The sequence below is a fragment of the Saccostrea cucullata genome, unplaced genomic scaffold (genome assembly GCF_032062105.1).
Source record: "Saccostrea cucullata isolate Sc308-1 unplaced genomic scaffold, CSIRO_AGI_Scuc_v1 ctg7734, whole genome shotgun sequence".
Classification (NCBI taxonomy): Eukaryota; Metazoa; Mollusca; class Bivalvia; order Ostreida; family Ostreidae; genus Saccostrea; species Saccostrea cuccullata.
In genome coordinates, this window is record NW_026927392.1 from 20,082 (window position 1) to 30,350 (window position 10,269).

The following is a 10,269-nucleotide window of genomic DNA, read 5'->3' on the forward strand; positions in this document are numbered from 1 at the left end:
CCCCTACCGAGCTTCCATACTAGACATATCCGGAAAATATCCTGACCCAGGTGCACAATGGCAACATGTCCTCTGTCTTTGGTAAAAATTTCAGCGCTCTAGCTTAAACCGTTTTTGAGTTCTGCTCTGGACAAGAAAGCCCTCTAAATTTCGATTAAAGGGCGATAACTTCCGACCGGAAGTGAATTTCAAAAAAATGAGAAAAACGAATCAAGTTTATATGAAGACACATCATTCCTGAAATTTTCAAGTTAATCGATCGAGTCATCTCCGAGAAATCTTCTGCACAAAAATTGTAAGAAAAAAAAGGAAGAATAATAAAAGTGAAAAAGAAACAATAGAATAATAGAAGGGTCTTCCGCTGAAGACGGAAGACCCTAAATAGTGGAAAAGAAACCTAAGAAAAACAATAAGGTCTTCCGCTGAAGACGGAAGACCTTAATAAAAGTGAAAAAGAAACTTAAGAATAACAAGAAGGTCTTCCGCTGAAGACGGAAGACCTTAAAAACAGTGGAAAAGAAACAAACGAATAACAAGAAGGTCTTCCGCTAAAGACGGAAGACCTTAATAATAAAAGTGAAAAAGAAACCTAAGAATAACAAGAAGGTCTTCCGCTGAAGACGGAAGACCTTAATAAGAAACAGTAGAATAACAGTAGGGTCTTCCGAAGGAAGCGGAAGACCCTAATAATAATCTTTACCAACAGAATCAGTAGAAGGTCTTCCGTTGGAAACAGAAGACCTTAATTATATTTAAGATTCGTTATGTTTACCAAATTTATGAAATTCAGGACTGTTTGTAACAATGTATCTTCACCTTTTACATTGTATTCCAAGTATGCAAAGTAATTTGATCCCTTTTTCCGGATCATGAAAGAAAAATTTATTTAAAAAATGTGTTCGATGATGTTTTATACTTTTACATTCATATCAAAATGAAGCCCCCCAACCCCCTTCCCCCTCTAAAAGTGGGGAACATTTATTCTAGTCCGCCTGTCCGCCCCCCTGTTTGTCTGTATTTATGTCTGTAACACTTTGATTCCACGCAATATCTTGAAAAGCCTTTACTTAGAGCTGTTGCAGTGAAATTTCATGCCACAACTCCTTAAGAAGACTCCTATTTATTTTGAGGTCAAAGGTCATGGTCGTTAATTCATACATTCCGTGTGTTTAAAACTTTTATTTCCAGGAGATATCTGAAGAAGCTATCGGATTTTTGCAATTACATTTCATACAATACCTCCCTAGTTATGACCCCTCCCGCCCTTCTGAAAGTGTCCGCCTTCCTCGACCTCCCCCTTAGATCTGCGCATGCTCTTCTATTTTCTTTAAGAGTGGGACTCAAATTCTCTGAAATAGTTTGTTTTAAGGTGTTTTTCAAGAAAAACTCGAAATAAAAACCTGATCATTGATGATTCGGGATATGATTTAATTTTGAAAAGTTGGATGTTACTTTTTGAGTAAAAAAATATATTGATGTGGAAAACACAGTGAAAATAATCATTTCCATCCTTCATATTTCCTTTCAGGGTTTCATTTTTCACCAAATTATTTTCTTTTCAAAACAGTTCGCATCCCTGTTACTTACCAATCTGGAAACCTACAGAACCAATCTGGAAATCAACAGAGCCGGTATATTGCTATGGCTGGCGTTCATGGTACACAGAGCCCTTATATCATGATGACACAGACACAATATGGAAATCCACAGGGACAAACTTACACACCTGGGGAATTACCGTGTGCAAGTTGCCATGCTTTGGAAAATTAACCTGAATAGGTTCAGTTAGAGACTACGAAACCTGACTAAAACTAGATCTTATCAATTAAAAACGTTACTGGAGAAGCCCGATTCAAATCATCCAAATCTCTCAAAAACGAAAGTCACTTGAATAGTTTTTCAATTTTGAAGCCTTTTTCTTCTGAATTTTATTGTAAGTGGCACTAGCATAATCGGGTTATACCGTGCGCCTATAAAGTAACATAAAGTAAATGTGACATTTTTTATGTTGACAAGTTTTTAATATTATTTCATATTTGCATATCAATTTACACACACGTTTCATTGAAAAGTTTACCAACAAAAATTTTCTAGACATGTTTTTGTTTTACTCTGCTTTCATATCAAATTATTTTTTTTAATGTAAATTAATAAGTTTAGAGGATAAAAAGTATCAAAACATTTTTCCTTTCATTGTATAAAACTTTACTTAACAACTGAATCACAAAATCTGGTTACATTTAGCAATTTTAGAAATCAAACTTCGGAATATCTAGTACTGCATTTATTATCCACTCAGTATAATTGCCAGCAAGGCATCTCCTCCTCAAAAAGTTAACACAATTAAAGAACAAGAGGCCCAGGGGCCACATCGCTCACCTGAGCAATTTGCTAGGAAAAAGCACATATCAGATCAGAATTGAAAGTTTACTGAGTTAAGGGGGGGGGCTTGAATTTTAACCTCCAAGGGGGTCATGGTTTGAACAAACTAGAATCTACACTACTTGAGAATGATTCCATATAAATATCACTAAGCATGGATTTGAAGTACTTGAAAAGAGGATTTTAAAAGGTTTCGCTATATATACCTATGTTAAACTTTGATCGGGCATTTTAGCCCCACCCTACCCCCAGGGGTCATGAATTGGACAAACTTGAATCTACACTACCTGAGGTTAATTTCAATCTTATTTAATCTTAATTAATCTTTCCTGTCTCAATGGTTCTTGAGAAGAAGATTTTAAAGATTTTTCATATGTATTCCTATGTAAAATTTGATCGGCCATTTTGGCCCCACCCTACCGTCAGGGGTTACTATTTGAACAAACTTGAATCTACACTACCTGAGGATGATTCCACATGAGTTTCATCTTTCCTAGCCCGGTGGTTCTTGAGAAGAAAATTTTTAAAGATTTTTCCTATATACTCCTTTGTAATACTTTGATCGACTATTTTGGCCCCACCCTACCCCCAGGGGTCATGATTTAAAGAAACATGAATCTACATTACCTGAGGATGATTCCACATGAGTTTCATCTTTTCTGGCCCAGTTGTTCTTGAGAAGAAGATTTTTAAAGATTTTTCCTATATATTCCTATGTAAAACTTTGATCGGCCATTTTGGCCCCACCCTAGCCCCGGGGGTCATGATTTGAACAAACTTGAATCTACATTACCTGAGGATGATTCCACATGAGTTTCATCTTTCCTGGCCCAGTGGTTCTCGAGAAGAAGATTTTTAAAGATTTTTCCTATATATTCCTATGTAAAACTTTGATCGGCCATTTTGGCCCCACCCTAGCCCCGGGGGTCATGATTTGAACAAACTTGAATCTACACTACCTGAGGATGATTCCACATTAATTTCATCTTTCCTGGCCCAGTGGTTCTTGAGAAGAAGATTTTTTAAAAATTCCACTTATTTTTCTCTAATTCATAATTATCTCCCCTTGGAAAAAGGCGTGGCCCTTCATTTGAACAAACTTGAATCCCCTTCACCCCAGGGTACTTTGTAGCAAGTTTGGTTGAAATTGGCCCAGTGGTTCCTGAGAAGAAGATGAAAATGTGAAAAGTTTACAACAACAACAACGACGACGACAACGACGACAGACAACGGACAAATTTTGATCAGAAAAGCTCACTTGAGCCTTTGGCTCAGGTGAGCTAAAAAAATGAAGGTTATTCCTGTGTAGACTAGGTCTCCCTCTAGTTCAGCAAATTTTAGGGCTGGAAAAGCTGTCTCACTCTCCGGTCTATCTTTTCCTATATGCGTTCATGCTCCTCAAGGTGGAGATGTGGACGACAAAAGGATCAACTGAAATTGTCCCTGCCTTGACGACAATAATAAGCCTGCAGAACATAACGTCTGTTTATAATTACAAACATTCTCAACTCCTAAGGTTTCTTCTGTACAAACTGGACACTGAAGAGACGTCCATGCATTTTAATGTGTGCCGTGCAAGTGCACATGCAGTTACATGTAGGTTCCTTCCACAATAGTGAGTAATTATGTATTATTCCTGTTGATTTGTTCTTACTCATTTCTGGATACAAACTTTAGATAGTTGCTGTTAAAAATTAAGCGACTTCTAAAAATTTTTACGGAATTCAAATAAGCTATCATGTTGGTCTTTGAAACGGTACTTTTAAAGGTTTTAAGCAAAATAAACACATGACGAGATAGAAAACAAAACTCTCGTGAACTTCACCTAGCTTGGACGTGTCAACTTCCTTTACACATTCTTGTGAGGACATGGTTTTTTGTTATGGTATTAACACATTTAATTGAAATGTTTTTTGGTCTTGACATATATATATGCATTTTAAATAGCAGGTAAAAGTGTAAGCTACTTATAATATGGTGTACGTGTTTTTGATTTTTGAAATATTTTAGTGGGGACTTTCGACAGGTATGTAATGTAACCTAAACTTTAAAACATTTAAAACTAGTTGTATATTTTTATCCATACAATATACACCTTACAGAAAAAAATGATACTTCCTTTCTACTGTAAGTAAGCAATTCTATGTTATAATACTCGGGTCAAAACAATATAAAACTTTTATGTGGACAAATTTAAAAATGTTTTACAAACAAAAAATTGTTATTATCAGAACCTTGATAATGTCTGAATTTTATTTCATACAGAAAACATTTAAACTTGTGTTAACTCACACCAAATATTTCCCAGAAATTTTCAACAATCGAATTGAACCTGCAGTAAGTATCAAATAATGTCCTGTTTTGCTCTGTACTAATGAGCGTAAATTTATGAATAAATAACGTCATCTTGGTCAAATTGACCACTTGTATATACATTATACATAAATAAAAAAAAATAGTTAAGAATAAAAATTTTCGACGTCAAAGAACGAATGCACTTCTGAGTCCCGGTAAAATATGAAAAAATAAAGAATTGAATAAAGCAAAAAAAAAAAAATTGTTATTTCAAATCAATAATTGATATCTAAACTACATGTGTATATGATCAAACAGATTTTAGCACAGAAATTCATGAATATACAAAGAGAAAAGCCATACAGTGTGGTAGGGTCAGCCAACATTTGTGATTTTCTATAGTAAATCAAGAACAGTAATTCATATCTAAGCTTTTAATTTGTTTACTATAAGCCGAAAATTGTACAGACTTGTGCGACTGACAAAAGATGCATTATATATTTATACAACTTGTGTGAAAAAAGTAAGCTTGTACAAGATTAAACTGGTGCTTAAAATATTAACAATGTATATTAAGAAGTTCAATGTTTTTCCTATAGCAAACAAGAGCTATTTACCTGTATGACGTCTTTAATGAACCCACCCGTGGAATGAATTATTTTAAATACTGATAGTCACGTGCGTTCTACCCAAGTAAACAGTCCTCAAAGGTGCCTGTTGCAACCACTATTGAAATAACGACCACTTTTGAAATAACGCCCCTATTGAAAATTAAACAGCGTAAGAAGTATCATTGGGCAAACCCTGCCCTCAGATTTTTCAAGTGTCGATTTACATGTCTCCATCATCGATTTAAATAAACAAAACTCAAAATCTAAACATACATTTGAAAAAAAGATATTAAATTGTTCCTCGGTAACAACGAAAATGACAAATTGTTTATTTGTTGTTTAACTTCTTCGAAATTCTATTATTCATATAGCTAGTCCTTGGTATATGGCAACTTAATCTTTTATTTGGATGGTACTGTTAGAAGGTAGATATTTGTAATTATTCACCTATTTCTTTTGAGTGAAACTTCAAATCTTATTCTGAAAAAGCAAGATGAGGTACAAGTATATAAAACTTTTTTTTATTACTTGTACGAGGATTTTATATAACTTAATTGATGAATACGATAAATAAATCAAGATGTTGCATATCAAAGTTAGAATTTTCTGTTTTACTACTTGTATGAGTATTGTACTAAACTTGAATGACAAATTCGAAAATTAAATCATATTGTGTATAGATAGTTTTCGACTTAGCAAGAGTTATTTCCCGTTTGTCGCCACATTGGAGGTCCAAATGCTCATATTCCTTCATTGTTCAACCAATTTAAAATTTTTATATTTGCTCTTTTAAATAAGGAAACATTATTTTTCTGAAGTATATAAATTTTTAGAAGCCTCCTTTATTTGAAAAAAAAATATTTAATAAAGATTTTCCACCAAATATTTCTGCTACATCCTCTCAAACTTGGTAAGACAAAGAGGGAAAATCACCTAGTTGACCTCCAATATGGCGGCCAATGGGAAGTAACTTTTGCTAAATTTTGGCCAGTCGAAAACTATCTATATTACTTTTTTTGAAAACTTTGACGGTAAATGTTTTTACTACTGATGGATATACTAACATCTGGTATTACTACCACAATTAAGAGATGGTAAACCCTCAAAGCAGAATATTTATAAATCTACAAGGAAAAGTTTGCGAAAAAAAATAAAAACAAAACAAAAAATACTCCACCAAAATTAAACAATGCCTAACAAACAGAAAAAAGGGAAAATTCTCAATCGTATTTGATTAATGAAATAAGATTTACAATGTATATGTAATGTTTTTAAATTTATAACTGATTTCTTTGTGCATGAGAAGAATGATCGATTTGACACAAAATGTTCAATAAGTTTTGTACTTGATTTTTTTTTCATTATGTTTAGTCCTTATTTGGTATTATCTGGTTCTTCCTATGGAGCTATGATCGGACTCGGTATTCTTGTAAGTCTTGTCGTCTGCTTCTGTTGTGTTCAAAAGAAAAATAGACAATGGATTCAGGGCTACGTTATTTTTCCAAGAGTCCCAAGAGGGATTAGAGTTCTTCTCTCATGGTTCAATGTTTTTTTTTCCAACATGAGGAATCATTTCTAACATTATACAATTTTTATCCCAATAAGTCATAATCAAGTCTTATCTTTTAGCTAATTTTTGCATGACAATTATGAAATTTCCATCAAAATAAATATACATATTGTGTAGTTTTGAAAATGATATATAACATTCAACAGCCTTTTTTTTTTTTAATTTTTCAGCTTTTTACGAATATTTTCTTCCAACAGATAACCCCCTTGTGTATCCGCCTGGAAATCAACAGATCCACTAGCCTACATCAGCTGATGCACAGGGATTGTATCATGATGAGACCCATGCTGTATGGAGGTTCACATGTACAACATAGTGTCGACCGAACCTGTGAAATTACAGTCTAATTCTATTGCCGGAGAAAATCTGGAAGGAGTCATCAAGCAAGATAAATCTTTATCATCAAATCAAATTAACCATCATATAAAGATATTCAATTAAAGGTAAGTTTTCAGAACAAAAACAACCCAAGAAATATGATCTTAACAAAATGTTCCAAACACAGAGTAAATATAGTCATCCTTTCTGAGATTGTATCTGTTTTGTTTACATTGTACACATAAGGCACGGCATGTTTATAAAAACAATGTCGATATCGTAACACACGGTATTTTCTTCAAACTGATAAGAAAATTAAAGTTCTACCTTATTCAAACAACGATTTGTGTCACAGAGTGCAAAGCAAAATGGCGGAATGCACCAAACTGATACAAAGTTACTGTGCATTAGTTTTGTTTACAGTTCTTAGTGAGTATAAATTCCGTCACATAGGTATTCTGTTCGACTGTTCATATATATTTAATTATATTTTATATATATTAGAATCGTTATTGTTGCTCAAAACATTGAGAGTTTTCCTTTGTATTTCAATCAGACGTAAACTAATATATTAAGATGTACTTCATATCACATTTTATTACCGAGGACGTTATTTTTTGCGAAGATACGCGAGTCTGTCTTCTCACGAATCTTATTCTCGAGCATATTTTGTAATGTAAAGGATTTAATTACGCAATAAACAAGACTTTCAAGACATTTGCCCCGCTTTTTGATAGCAAATAATTTTTTTGCGTATAAACAGTGAATAGTAAATACAGAATATACTAGTACATATAGTGATAAACGTCCTATTCCTTAGTAAAAATAAAGGTTTGCTCATGATTAAAACTAAGATAGCCTTTGAGTATCATTTCTTTTAAAAATGAAAATATTTATCTATATTCTAAGGACAAGAGTCTACCTTCGTGGTTATGCTTTCAAGATTTGTAAGATAGATAAGAAAGATCACTATTCATTATTTTTAAATTTTTTATTTGTATGGACATTCCTGAAAGCAAACGTTCAGAAAATATTGACGTTTAATTAAATATTTAATGTGATGGTCATTATAGTTTACATGTGACACAAAATTGACTTCAAAGAAGAATCAGTGCTGTTTTATATCAATTCAGCATTTTAATCATAAGTTTATCAAGTTCGTTTTACAGTATAATTCGTACTGATTAAAAAGATGTCAAAATGAAATCCACTAGGATGACCTTTGGGGTTAATATTTAAATGTCTACATTGTACAGCAAATGTTTCCAGCAAATATAGATACATCTACTTTAAAAATATTTCTTTGTAGATGGTATACATTTTTTAAAGGAGGAAGTAACCTGCAATATGGTGGATATTGAAGTTGTTTAAATAGGTGTACCATGCATTCATTGTTCATTACAACTTAAAAACACTTTCATTATATTAACTTAAAGCTGAACACGATTCGTAAAAGTATTGTGTCCGCCATTTTAGTTCTCGAGACTCGCTACCCTGCAGACCCCTATAAATAGGACAAGAATTAGAGACTGTTCAGTTTAATCAGTCGACAGCGGTGTAGACGGACGTATGCTATACAGGACTTGGTAGCGAGAATAATAACGTAATACTTCATCTAATGCAGGGAAGTAAGATACCAAATAAGTTTACAATTATAGGTACATAAGTCAGTGCAGTATACAAACAACATAGATAAACTTAACTGCAATAAAATATAAACAAAGGTAATATAATGCAAGATAACCACAAACCAGCACGAACACGGGTCGCCATTCCACGCCGATACCTGTGACAATAAAGCAGTCAGGTGTAACGAATGCGACGAGTATACCCTAGTATTGAGGTATCGTAGATAATGCTATCAAAACTGGCCTAGCCTATTTACGAGTCTTGTTCAGCTTTAAGGGGGCCGACTATAGTTTTATTGTGTGAAAACTACAATAGCGAAACTCTTCATTTTTATACCATATATAACTTACATTAACTTCAGTGTACATGCAAAGGTTGGGGAAAATCTACCGTCCAGGGTATTTTTGAGGGACCGTCTCAAAATACAGGTACATTTACTATAGGATTATATAGGAAAATGCCAATTTTTAGCACTTTAAAGCAAATTATACAAATTCTACAATAGACATTTTGTTCAAACCATAATATTTTATAAGTAATACTATATGATACAATATATGTAAGAAACACAAAATTCTACCGTCTTGTTAAGGGAGGGGGCATCTCAAAATGCAAAAAAGTAGCAAATTTTACTATTTATTTTATAGAGTACTACAAAATATGACGTAAACAATGGATTCACAAGAAAACATAATAAAAATATTGGAAATATTCCAAACTTTCTATGTTTTACATTCCAAGAGCGTATGTTTGTTACTTTTTCTGTAACAATATTTTTATTACACCTTTCTTTAAGAGCTTCAAATTATCATAACGTCAAAAGACACTGCAGCGACGTCAACCTACCTATCAACTGCAAAATCGGTTAAATAATCAGTTATATCAAATTGAAATTACATTTTTATACCTATAACTTCTCAATTTAGTTTAATTTTAATAATTTAGCGAAAAAAGCATTAAAACAATAAATTCGCTTCATTTTACTATGATGCGCGAAATATAGCGCAATGGAAACTATAGTCGGCCCCTTAAATTGAAAATAAGCAAAACAACAAATCCTTTTGTTTTTAGAAAACGTTGAAGCTTCCTGCTATTACTATTACAATGGTTATGATTCCATCCAATACTGCTACTACAAGTAAGAATTTCTAGGAAAAGTGCAATTCTATCTCGTACACACATAAGAAAGAAATCACTAATGAAATAAAAATGAATAAACAATATATATTATGGCTTCCATAACTTCTACATTTGCTTTATTTAAAAATAAAAAGAACGATGAGACATAAAATTAAAATTTCAATAAGTATTCTTCTTTGATTTTTTTTTCATTAGAATTTTTATTTAGTCCTTATTTGGTAATATTTGGTTCATCCTATGGAGCTGTGATCGGGATCGGCATTCTTGTAAGCCTTATCGTCTGCTTCTGTTGTATACATAAGAAAAATAGACAATGGATCCAGG

At 32.9% G+C, this 10,269-nt stretch overlaps 1 long non-coding RNA gene across 1 annotated transcript; it reads left to right on the top strand.

Moving 5' to 3' along the window:
- Positions 1-7,373: 7,373 nt before the first annotated feature.
- Positions 7,374-10,269, top strand: LOC134274326 (uncharacterized). Its single transcript, XR_009993590.1, has 3 exons — positions 7,374-7,605; positions 9,877-9,943; positions 10,154-10,269. It is a non-coding gene; the product is annotated as an uncharacterized LOC134274326 (long non-coding RNA).